This window comes from Drosophila gunungcola, assembly GCF_025200985.1.
Source record: "Drosophila gunungcola strain Sukarami chromosome Y unlocalized genomic scaffold, Dgunungcola_SK_2 000041F, whole genome shotgun sequence".
In the NCBI taxonomy this organism is placed as follows: Eukaryota; Metazoa; Arthropoda; class Insecta; order Diptera; family Drosophilidae; genus Drosophila; species Drosophila gunungcola.
In genome coordinates, this window is record NW_026453196.1 from 33,654 (window position 1) to 46,523 (window position 12,870).

The window sequence follows — 12,870 nt, forward strand, 5'->3', positions numbered from 1 at the left end:
ATATACTTTTTAACTTTTTGTTCGATGTTTGGGATATAGTAGTCCTTGCAAACGAGATCCTTGGTCTTTTAATGGCAAAATGACATCTGTCATGAGCACGGGCAAATATTTGGAGCTGTCATTGACAAGCAAGCTTAAAAGCAACAGCAGATTTTAAGCATAAGTCGTCGTGTGAGTCAGCGCCGCTTTCGAGTATTTGTCTAACGGTTTCTAAATGTTCATCTTGGCCTTGAGCTCTTTTGATTGCTAGAGAAATGCTGCCTTCTGTAATTACGACTGAGAGCATCAACGTGCTTTATATGGATACCAGGACGATAAAAAACTGTGCAGTTGAATTGAATTGAATTCTTGAAAAATCTGCCTAAGGGATAGACTTGAATCTTAGAAACGTCTTCTACAACGGCAAGAACTTCTAGTTCATAGCTAGGGTATTCTCTTTACATCGGAGTTCTTTTTCTGCTCATAAAGTAAACAGGGTGCAGAAGGCCATATCCAGGAGACTTTGGCATCAGGACTGCTCCAAACCCATCTTGAGAATCGTCTGTGTGAGCTTCTGTTTCGTACTCATGGCTATAGATACTTAAATCTGGAATTTCTGTAAACATTTTCTTCATTGTATCGATAGGAGCTTGCTCAAGAATTCCTATTTCGATTTTGGAATACTTCTTGGTCAAATCTGTGATGGGTTTCGCTATCGTGGCGTAATTTGGTATAAACTTACGAAAATAGCCAGAGAGGCCTAAGAAGCTTTGAAGTTGCCTCAGAGTCTGTGGGTTTTGAAAAATAAGACATTTTCGTTGAAAATTCTCCCAAAGCCCTTGCTAGCCTAAAGCGGGTGTACGATAAAGATTGTATTATTTTTTTTTGACAAAATATCGACACTGTTTAATTTACAAAAAATTTCCCAGCCTTCAGCTACAGCCTTGAAAATTCTCATCGACACGGTCACAGCCTTGTTTGTCTCCTTGCTATCTATTGCGGATGATAGAAGCATTACTAATGCTATTTTAATACAACTGGTAATGTGCAAGGTCGATGCAGGAACTAAAAGAAAATGGGAAGAACATTTAGATTACAATTCGCTTCCACTTTGGAGCGAATGTGTGTAGTCTTTTCCGGGTTTTGGGATTATTAAAATAGTAGATTTCTACCATTTTGCGTACATACTTAGCTGTTGTTTTGGTCATATTTATCGGTAGACAAAAACATTTTGAAAATTGAGCTTATACTTTAGAAATTATTAGGTCCTCTGCCGCCGCTCTGCCGCCGCTCTGCCACCATTCTGCTGCGAGCTTTTAAGGGCCATCTAGATTCCGAAGGCTTTGTCGAGTGGTATCGATTAAAGCATGATTGGAGTTATAGTTCCCTTGGTTTTCATGAATGGCGGATCGAATGGCCACCCATGTTTTTTAAGTCATAGATCTAAGCTGCTGATGACTATACGCATCTGTCATAGACTTTTTAAAAGCTTGCAGGAAGTTCCGGGAAGGCAAGGGAGCAGCGCCATCAAAGGGCTTTTCGTAGTCGGACTGAACTTGGCGAGGACTCCATCTTTCGGATACGAAACGCGCGAAGGCGTCTAGAAATGTATCGGTTGTAATCGGATGTAGGCTCTAGATGGATGGCCTTCGTACAAAAATCAACACATACCCTTTTGTGATGAGACAAGCTCTTCCGGTGTAATTGATTATGTCAAAAGGGCCGGCGAAGTCCGACCCTGTGTACGTAAACCTTTTGGCAAATTTCCCATCATCTGGACTCGTAATATTTTCTTGTATATAACGAAGACCTTGCAGGAGTTAATAACTGCCTTCACTAAGTTCTTTAATCTCGGAACCCAGTGTCTTGACCATGTAACGTTATGAGATGCGTAAATCTGACCAGTAGCCGAGAGAGTGAGCATTCGTACGGGAGGATAACGCAAACATTACGAGGCCGATACTCGGTCGCACTCCCTTAATTGCCCTTCTTGATCCAGAAAGGGGTTCAAGGAGAGAATTGAACTTTGCTTTAGAGACAAAGGAAAAAGTGATATAAGATATTTTCTGTCGGAAAAAACTCGTTAAATCAGCTGGATAATGTTCGCATTGAACGAGCCACTGGGTGATTTGTGTGGACTTTTCCGTGCTTCGGGATCATTATGATAGTAGATTTCTACCATTTCACGTATGATTCCATTGATGAGTTTACAAATAAGTGGTCTGTGTGGCTTCCTTAAGACGTGGTTTTGACGATGGCGACCTGTTGGTTTGCCAAGCACGTCGCTGTCGCCTCTTTTCGAGTACAAGCTGTTCAATTTGTAGATTTGTATTTTAATGGTTGGTTTGCACTTCCTTCCCTTGCGGTGTTGAAATAGTGGCTGCTGCCACGAGTATAACTTCAAGAGAATCGGTAGAGCAGTCGATGTCCGTATGTGAGGCTAAAAAGGGGAAAAATAGTACAATTTTATGATCGCACTATACAATTGCCTTCCTATCCGTGCTAACAAGGCGATCGTGGTTGAAAGAAAAATTTGATTGCGGTTGCAAAGCTTGAATCGGTCACCGCTACGGAAAGTCCCCTGCAATTGCTCGAGGGCGAGGCAATTCGCGCAGTACTTATTAATCAGCACTGCCAGGAGCCGCTTCTCCGCGCTAAGCTTTTGATACCCCTTGCACCTCTTCAGAGGATAGATTCAACGGTAGACTCGGAAACAGTAGGAAATGGTATCGTGCGTTCATTTTAAATGGATCTGAAGGCAAATCATAAAAAGGAAAAAAAAATGATTTATAAAGGAATCACGCGTGCTAACGCGGAATGTGGATTACTGGGTAGAAGATTTGGAAGGTTCTCCTGGTCGGAAAACCACTTTGGTCTCTGGGCGACGAACAATGCCGCGCGCCGTATGAATGTCGACTAAGCGGATGTTGCCATCGGCTCCTAGAAAGACGGAGTCGATTCTACCGAGTCGTTACTCATTCAAGGGCAGATTGTCGTTCTTGATGACGACCAAGTCGACGACGCGGAGATTTTTCTTTGTGAAATTGCCACTTGTTGCGCTTGTTTAGGTACTCCCTTTCACTCATGTTTTTTAAGTCATGGGGCTCATGACTCCAATGAATCATAGCTCTTAACATGATCTATAATTTACTGGATTCATTACAAACCAGTACAGCTCATGTAGCTCATGAAGTGACTTGTGTAACTCACCTAGTGTTCATAGGGTTCGTTGTCAAAATAAAAAAGGTTTGATTTTGGATATTTTATTTACGAAAAACCTTTGTTTTGTTTAATTTTTGTTCATAAAAGTTTTTGAGCATATTAGTTCTGAATTTAGTCTAAATATATCAATACACAATAAGACTTTGATTGCCTTAAGTGGTGGGACAACAGAAAAAAAAAGTAAAGTAAGGTGTTGGCAGTTCCAGCAAGCAGCGCGTCATCGGAATGAACATTTTCCCAAGCAGGAAATTTGATTTGTGAAAAAAGGGCCGCTATAACATCAACGAGTCAAATGGTCAAAAAAATTATTTTTTACATAATAATATTAAGAGCACAAACGAATTTGATTAAAATAAACTTGTTAAACAAAAATCTCAAGAGTTTTTTGGCAAATTATCTTCCTGCTCCAAAGAATACGCGGTTCGTCCTTCGACTTTACGGAGAAGTCATCAATCGCGACCAGACATTTTGGGCACTTCTTTTGTGAGAACCGTGTTCATTGTGCTTCTGGATTTTAGTAATGTTGATCTGTTCTGTGAGTCACTGGAGTCATGAGCCACAGGAGTCATGAGTCATTTTTTAAAATGTGAGTCAAAGGGCCGTATAGCTCCACGCATGCAGGGCTTTACTGTCTTTACTTCTGGTGAACGTAAAATTTATTTGTTCTGGTTTTGAGCCAGTGTTTGCACGGTCGTTTTCATGAAGGATATAAATTCCATCATTCATTGTTGCATGGTAGTCATCAAAAATTCCAGTGTGCTTTGTGACTGTCCTGGGACCTGCTGAAGGTTTCCTAGATTAGACTGGAGTGGATTTCCACCGGAGCCACCGGTGCGGCTGTTTAAGACCCAACAAAGAGGGCCCAACACAAACTACAGCGTTTAATTTCATTTCAACACAGAAGAGGAAAAAAGACGTCACCGCAGCCGGTGAGCTAGCTAGCTAGATATTTGGGATTTGGCATGCAGATTCTAGTATTTCCTAGGCAGCGCAAGTTTATTTCAAAACGGAGACACGCCGACTCTAACGTCCACAAATCACTCTGATACATTTTAGACCTTAGCTGTTGTACTCCTTGAAAGTTGAGCTTATACTTTAGAAATTATTAGGTCTTCTGCCGCCGCTCTGCCGCCGCTCTGCCACCATTTTGCTGCCCTTCTGCCGCTGCTGATGAGAGAGAGAGAGAGAGGGAGAGAACCACAGAACTGTTAGCGGGGGGTGGGGGTGCTAAGCTTCTAAGAGCCAGTTTCTAAGGCTTTGTACGTAATTCGAATGGAGTGAAATTGATTAAAGCATGTTTGGAGTCATAGTTCCCTTTGTTTTCATGAATGGCGGATCGAATGGTCACCCACGCTTTTTTAAGTCATAGATCATGAAGCCCATGACTCCTATAAATCATAACAAGATCTATAATTTACTGGATCCATTAGAAACCAGTACAGCTCATGTAGATCATGAAGTGACTCGTGTAACTCACCTAGGGTACATAGGGTTGTCAAAATAAAAAAGTTTTGATTTTGGATATTTTATTTACGAAAAACCTTTGTTTTGTTTAATTTTTGTTCATAAAAATTATTTGAGCATATTATTTCTGAATTTAGTCCAAATATATCAATACACATAAGACTTTGATTTCCTTAAGTGGTGGGAAAACAGTAAAAAAACAAGCTTTCCCCTGCTCTTTAAGGCGAGCTGTAAAGTATTGGCAGTTCCGGCAACAGCCCGTCATCGAAAAGAACATTTTCCAAAGCAGGAAATTTGATTTGTGAAAATAGAGCCGCTATAACATCAACGAGTCAAATAGTCAAAAAAATTATTTTTTACATTATAATATTAAGAGCACTGACGAATTGTTAAACAATAAATCTCAAGATTTTTTTGGCAAGGGGTCGGCAACGCTGTTGGCGCGAAATAAAATTATCTTCCTGCTCCAAAGAATACGCGGTTTGTCCTTCGACTTTACGGAGAAGTCATCAATCGCGACCAGACATTTTGGGCAATTCTTTTGTGAGAACCGTGTTCATTGTGCTTCTGGATTTTAGTAATGTTGATCTGTTCTGTGAGTCAGGAGTCATGAGCCACAGGAGTCATGAGTCATTTTTTTAAATGTGAGTCAAAGGGCCGTTTAACTCCACGCATGCAGGGCTTTAGTATCTTTACTTCTGGTGAACGTAAAATTTATGGCCTGCTGGTCTCTACCGACGTGTTGATACCATTTCGTCGGATTGCCAACACTGACTTTGGCAAGAACTGGCCATTTGGTAATCCTGTTGTTGTTTTAATAGACTTTATGTTATCTTCCTCCCAGTATTTCAGGAACTCTTGGGATGGAAGGGCTGCACCTCTATCAGAAGTGATAAGTGAGTGGTTGCCAAGCATCGTGCTTTGCTAAGGCAGTTTTACTATGACGCCATTTGGTAAGGCTCACGTGGTGGGGTAGACAATAATGGCTAAAATGTGCTTATAATTTTTGCTCGTACCAGGAAAATCTATGTAAAACATGTGCGGTTGTAAAAAGCCTTCTTGCTTCCAACGCTTACGATTACTGAGAATGCAAGGAATGCAAAAGCTTATATACTTTTTAACTTTTTGTTCGATGTTTGGGATATAGTATATTTGGAGCTGTCATTGACAAGCAAGCTTAAAAGCAACAACAGATTTCAAGCATAAGTCGTCGTGTGAGTCAGCGCCGCTTTCGAGTATTTGTCTAACGGTTTCTAAATGTTCATCTTGGCCTTGAGCTCTTTTGATTGCTAGAGAAATGCTGCCTTCTGTAATTATGACTGAGAGCATCAACGTGCTTTATATGGATACCAGAACGAATAAAAACTGTGCAGTTGAATTGAATTGAATTCTTGAAAAATCTGCCTAAGGGATAGACTTGAATCTTAGAAACGTCTTCTTAAACGGCAAGAACTTCTAGTTCATAGCTAGGGTTTTCTCTTTACATCGGAGTTCTTTTTCTGCTCATAAAGTAAACAGGGTGCAGAAGGCCATATCCAGGAGACTTTGGCATCAGGACTGCTCCAAACCCATCTTGATAATCGTCTGTGTGAGCTTCTGTTTCGTACTCTTGGTTATAGATAATCTGAATCTGGAATTTCTGTAAACATTTTCTTCATTGTATCGATAGAAGCTTGTTCAAGTATTCCTATTTCGATTTTGGAATACTTCTTGGTCAAATCTGTGATGGGTTTCGCTATCGTGGCGTAATTTGGTATAAACTTACGAAAATAGCCAGAGAGGCCTAAGAAGCTTTGAAGTTGCTTCAGAGTCTGTGGGTGAAAAATAAGACATTTTCGTTGAAAATTCTCCCAAAGCCCTTGCTAGCCTAAAGCGGGTGTACGTAAAGATTGTATTATTTTTTTTTGACAACATATCGACACTGTTTAATTTACAAAAAAATTCCCAGCCTTCAGCTACAGCCTTGAGAACCCTCATCGACACGGTCACAGCCTTGTTTGTCTCCTTGCTATCTATTGCGGAAGATAGAAGCATTACTAATGCTATTTTAATACAACTGGTAATGTGCAAGGTCGATGCAGGAACTAAAAGAAAATGGGAAGAACATTTAGATTACAATTCGCTTCCACTTTGGAGCGAATGTGTGTGGTCTTTTCCGGGTTTTGGGATTATTATAATAGTAGATTTCTACCATTTTGCGTACATACTTAGCTGTTGTTTTGGTCATATTTATCGGTAGACAAAAACATTTTGAAAATTGAGCTTATACTTTAGAAATTATTAGGTCCTCTGCCGCCGCTCTGCCGCCGCTCTGCCACCATTCTGCTGCGAGCTTTTAAGGGCCATCTAGATTCCGAAGGCTTTGTCGAGTGGTATCGATTAAAGCATGATTGGAGTTATAGTTCCCTTGGTTTTCATGAATGGCGGATCGAATGGCCACCCATGTTTTTTAAGTCATAGATCTAAGCTGCTGATGACTATACGCATCTGTCATAGAATTTTTAAAAGCTTGCAGGAAGTTCCGGGAAGGCAAGGGAGCAGCGCCATCAAAGGGCTTTTCGTAGTCGGACTGAACTTGGCGAGGACTCCATCTTTCGGATACGAAACGCGCGAAGGCGTCTAGAAATGTATCGGTTGTAATCGGATGTAGGCTCTAGATGGATGGCCTGACCCTGTGTACGTAAACCTTTTGGCAAATTTCCCATCATCTGGACTCGTAATATTTTCTTGTATATAACGCAGACCTTGCAGGAGTTAATAACTGCCTTCACTAAGTTCTTTAATCTCGGAACCCAGTATCTTGACCATGTAACGTTATGAGATGCGTAAATCTGACCAGTAGCCGAGAGAGTGAGCATTCGTACGGGAGGATAACGCAAACATTACGAGGCCGATACTCGGTCGCACTCCCTTAATTGCCCTTCTTGATCCAGAAAGGGGTTCAAGGAGAGAATTGAACTTTGCTTTAGAGAGAAAGGAAAAAGTGATATAAGATATTTTCTGTCGGAAAAAACTCGTTAAATCAGCTGGATAATGTTCGCATTGAACGCGCCACTGGGTGATTTGTGTGGACTTTTCCGTGCTTCGGGATCATTATGATAGTAGATTTCTACCATTTCACGTATGATTCCATTGATGAGTTTACAAATAAGAGGTCTGTGTGGCTTCCTTAAGACGTGGTTTTGACGATGGCGACCTGTTGGTTTGCCAAGCACGTCGCTGTCGCCTCTTTTCGAGTACAAGCTGTTCAATTTGTAGATTTGTATTTTAATGGTTGGTTTGCACTTCCTTCCCTTGCGGTGTTGAAATAGTGGCTGCTGCCACGAGTATAACTTCAAGAGAATCGGTAGAGCAGTCGATGTCCGTATGTGAGGCTAAAAAGGGGAAAAATAGTACAATTTTATGATCGCACTATACAATTGCCTTCCTATCCGTGCTAGCAAGGCGATCGTGGTTGAAAGAAAAAAAATAAGATCTTCAGAAAACTAGCGCGGAGCGGCTTAGCGATGATTCCACGAACTGACAATTGGAACTAGCTTACAAACTAGCTGGTTCTATGCGCTGAGCGCAGTCCCAACTCTCCAAGAGCCGCTGGAAGCGAGGGTCGCCAAAACATTCCGCCCCCCTTGCAGCCACTGGCGTTGCAAATGTAGCCGTACAGACTTTCTGGTGGTCGGCAAGCAAAATGCGAACGCCATCGATTAGTCGGATCTGCTGGTCGGAGTGCACTTGTCGATGAGAGTGGGCGTGTCGAAGGTCTTCAGCCCAATCTCCAGGATTACCAAGCCGATTTCGAGGATGCTGAGCACGCTGGAGGAGGGAGCGCTCTGCGAGTTAGCGGATCTTGCCGGCGGAACGCTGCCGAGAAGCTGGGAAGCGGAACGTCGCTGGGATGCGACTGGAAGGCTTAGTAATGTGCAGCAGGGTGTGATGATTGCGGTTGCAAAGCTTGAATCGGTCACTGCCAGGAGCCGCTTCTCCGCGCTCAGCTTTTGGAACCCCTTGCACCTCTTCAGAGGATAGATTCAACGATAGACTCGGAAACAGTAGGAAATGGTATCGTGCGTTCATTTTAAATGGATCTGAAGGCAAATCATGAAAAAGAAAACAAATGGAAATGATTTATAAAGGAATTACGCGTGCTAATGGACTATGGAAAACGGAATGTGGATTACTGGGTAGAAGATTTGGAAGGTTTTCCTGGTCGGAAAACCACTTTGTTCTCTGGGCGACGACTAAGCGGACGTTGCCATCGGCTCCTATAAAGACGGAGTCGGTTCTACCGAGTCGTTGCTCATTCAAGGGCAGATTGTCGTTCTTGATGACGACCAAGTCGACGACGCGGAGATTTTCTTTGTGAAATTGCCACTTGTTGCCCTTGTTTAGGTACTCCCTTCCACTCATGTTTTTTAAGACATGGGGCTCATGACTCCTATGAATCATAGCTCATAACATGATCTATAATTTACTGGATTCATAAGAAACCAGTACAGCTCATGTAGCTCATGAAGTGACTTGTGTAACTCACCTCTTGCTTCCCACCCTTAAGAGCTTAAATACTTTTGGGCAAGCTGGTCGGCAACGCTTATTTAAATTTATGGCCTGCTGGACTCTAACGACGTGTTGATACCAATTCGTCGGATTGCCAACACTGACTATGGCAAGAACTGGCCATTTATTCTTGGTAATCCTGTTGTTGTTCCAGTACTTCAGGAACTCTTGCGATGGAAGGGCTGCACCTCTATCAGAAGTGATAAGTGAGTGGTTGCCAAGCATCGTGCTTTGCTATCGCAGTTTTACTATGACGCCATTTGCTGAGGCTCACTTGGTGGGGTATAACCAAAAAAAACTTTGTGAAAGAAACGATAATGGCTAAAATGTGCTTATAATTTTTGCTCGTACCAAGAAAATCTATGTAAAACATGTGCGGATCTTAAAGCCTTCTTGCTTCCAACGCTTACGATTACTGAGAATGCAAGGAATGCAAAAGCTTATATACTTTTTAACTTTTTGTTCGATGTTTGGGATATAGTAGTCCTTGCAAACGAGATCCTTGGTCTTTATAATGGCAAAATGACATCTGTCATGAGCACGGGCAAATATTTGGAGCTGTCATTGACAAGCAAGCTTAAAAGCAACAGCAGATTTCAAGCATAAGTCGTCGTGTGAGTCAGCGCCGCTTTCGAGTATTTGTCTAACGGTTTCTAAATGTTCATCTTGGCCTTGAGCTCTTTTGATTGCTAGAGAAATGCTGCCTTCTGTAATTACGACTGAGAGCATCAACGTGCTTTATATGGATACCAGGACGATAAAAAACTGTGCAGTTGAATTGAATTGAATTCTTGAAAAATCTGCCTAAGGGATAGACTTGAATCTTAGAAACGTCTTCTACATCGGCAAGAACTTCTAGTTCATAGCTAGGGTATTCTCTTTACATCGGAGTTCTTTTTCTGCTCATAAAGTAAACAGGGTGCAGAAGGCCATATCCAGGAGACTTTGGCATCAGGACTGCTCCAAACCCATTTTGAGATTCGTCTGTGTGAGCTTCTGTTTCGTACTCTTGGTTATAGATATTTAAATCTGGAATTTCTGTAAACATTTTCTTCATTGTATCGATAGGAGCTTGCTCAAGTATTCCTATTTCGATTTTGGAATACTTCTTGGTCAAATCTGTGATGGGTTTCGCTATCGTGGCGTAATTTGGTATAAGCTTACGAAAATAGCCAGAGAGGCCTAAGAAGCTTTGAAGTTGCCTCAGAGTCTGTGGGTTTTGAAAAATAAGACATTTTCGTTGAAAATTCTCCCAAAGCCCTTGCTAGCCTAAAGCGGGTGTACGATAAAGATTGTATTATTTTTTTTGACAACATATCGACACTGTTTAATTTACAAAAAAATTCCCAGCCTTCAGCTACAGCCTTGAGAACCCTCATCGACACGGTCACAGCCTTGTTTGTCTCCTTGCTATCTATTGCGGAAGATAGAAGCATTACTAATGCTATTTTAATACAACTGGTAATGTGCAAGGTCGATGCAGGAACTAAAAGAAAATGGGAAGAACATTTAGATTACAATTCGCTTCCACTTTGGAGCGAATGTGTGTGGTCTTTTCCGGGTTTTGGGATTATTATAATAGTAGATTTCTACCATTTTGCGTACATACTTAGCTGTTGTTTTGGTCATATTTATCGGTAGACAAAAACATTTTGAAAATTGAGCTTATACTTTAGAAATTATTAGGTCCTCTGCCGCCGCTCTGCCGCCGCTCTGCCGCCGCTCTGCCGCCGCTCTGCCACCACTCTGCTGCGAGCTTTTAAGGGCCATCTAGATTCCGAAGGCTTTGTCGAGTGGTATCGATTAAAGCATGATTGGAGTTATAGTTCCCTTGGTTTTCATGAATGGCGGATCGAATGGCCACCCATGTTTTTTAAGTCATAGATCTAAGCTGCTGATGACTATACGGATCTGTCATAGACTTTTTAAAAGCTTGCAGGAAGTTCCGGGAAGGCAAGGGAGCAGCGCCATCAAAGGGCTTTTCGTAGTCGGACTGAACTTGGCGAGGACTCCATCTTTCGGATACGAAACGCGCGAAGGCGTCTAGAAATGTATCGGTTGTAATCGGATGTAGGCTCTAGATGGATGGCCTTCGTACAAAAATCAACACATACCCTTTTGTGATGAGACAAGCTCTTCCGGTGTAATTGATTATGTCAAAAGGGCCGGCGAAGTCCGACCCTGTGTACGTAAACCTTTTGGCAAATTTCCCATCATCTGGACTCGTAATATTTTCTTGTATATAACGAAGACCTTGCAGGAGTTAATAACTGCCTTCACTAAGTTCTTTAATCTCGGAACCCAGTGTCTTGACCATGTAACGTTATGAGATGCGTAAATCTGACCAGTAGCCGAGAGAGTGAGCATTCGTACGGGAGGATAACGCAAACATTACGAGGCCGATACTCGGTCGCACTCCCTTAATTGCCCTTCTTGATCCAGAAAGGGGTTCAAGGAGAGAATTGAACTTTGCTTTAGAGACAAAGGAAAAAGTGATATAAGATATTTTCTGTCGGAAAAAACTCGTTAAATCAGCTGGATAATGTTCGCATTGAACGAGCCACTGGGTGATTTGTGTGGACTTTTCCGTGCTTCGGGATCATTATGATAGTAGATTTCTACCATTTCACGTATGATTCCATTGATGAGTTTACAAATAAGTGGTCTGTGTGGCTTCCTTAAGACGTGGTTTTGACGATGGCGACCTGTTGGTTTGCCAAGCACGTCGCTTGTCGCCTCTTTTCGAGTACAAGCTGTTCAATTTGTAGATTTGTATTTTAATGGTTGGTTTGCACTTCCTTCCCTTGCGGTGTTGAAATAGTGGCTGCTGCCACGAGTATAACTTCAAGAGAATCGGTAGAGCAGTCGATGTCCGTATGTGAGGCTAAAAAGGGGAAAAATAGTACAATTTTATGATCGCACTATACAATTGCCTTCCTATCCGTGCTAACAAGGCGATCGTGGTTGAAAGAAAAATTTGATTGCGGTTGCAAAGCTTGAATCGGTCACCGCTACGGAAAGTCCCCTGCAATTGCTCGAGGGCGAGGCAATTCGCGCAGTACTTATTAATCAGCACTGCCAGGAGCCGCTTCTCCGCGCTCAGCTTTTGATACCCCTTGTACCTCTTCAGAGGATAGATTCAACGGTAGACTCGGAAACAGTAGGAAATGGTATCGTGCGTTCATTTTAAATGGATCTGAAGGCAAATCATGAAAAAGAAAACAAATGGAAATGATTTATAAAGGAATCACGCGTGCTAATGGACTATGGAAAACGGAATGTGGATTACTGGGTAGAAGATTTGGAAGGTTCTCCTGGTCGGAAAACCACTTTGGTCTCTGGGCGACGAACAATGCCGCGCGCCGTATGAATGTCGACTAAGCGGATGTTGCCATCGGCTCCTAGAAAGACGGAGTCGATTCTACCGAGTCGTTACTCATTCAAGGGCAGATTGTCGTTCTTGATGACGACCAAGTCGACGACGCGGAGATTTTTCTTTGTGAAATTGCCACTTGTTGCGCTTGTTTAGGTACTCCCTTTCACTCATGTTTTTTAAGACATGGGGCTCATGACTCCAATGAATCATAGCTCATAACATGATCTATAATTTACTGGATTCATTACAAACAATACACAATAAGACTTTGATTGCCT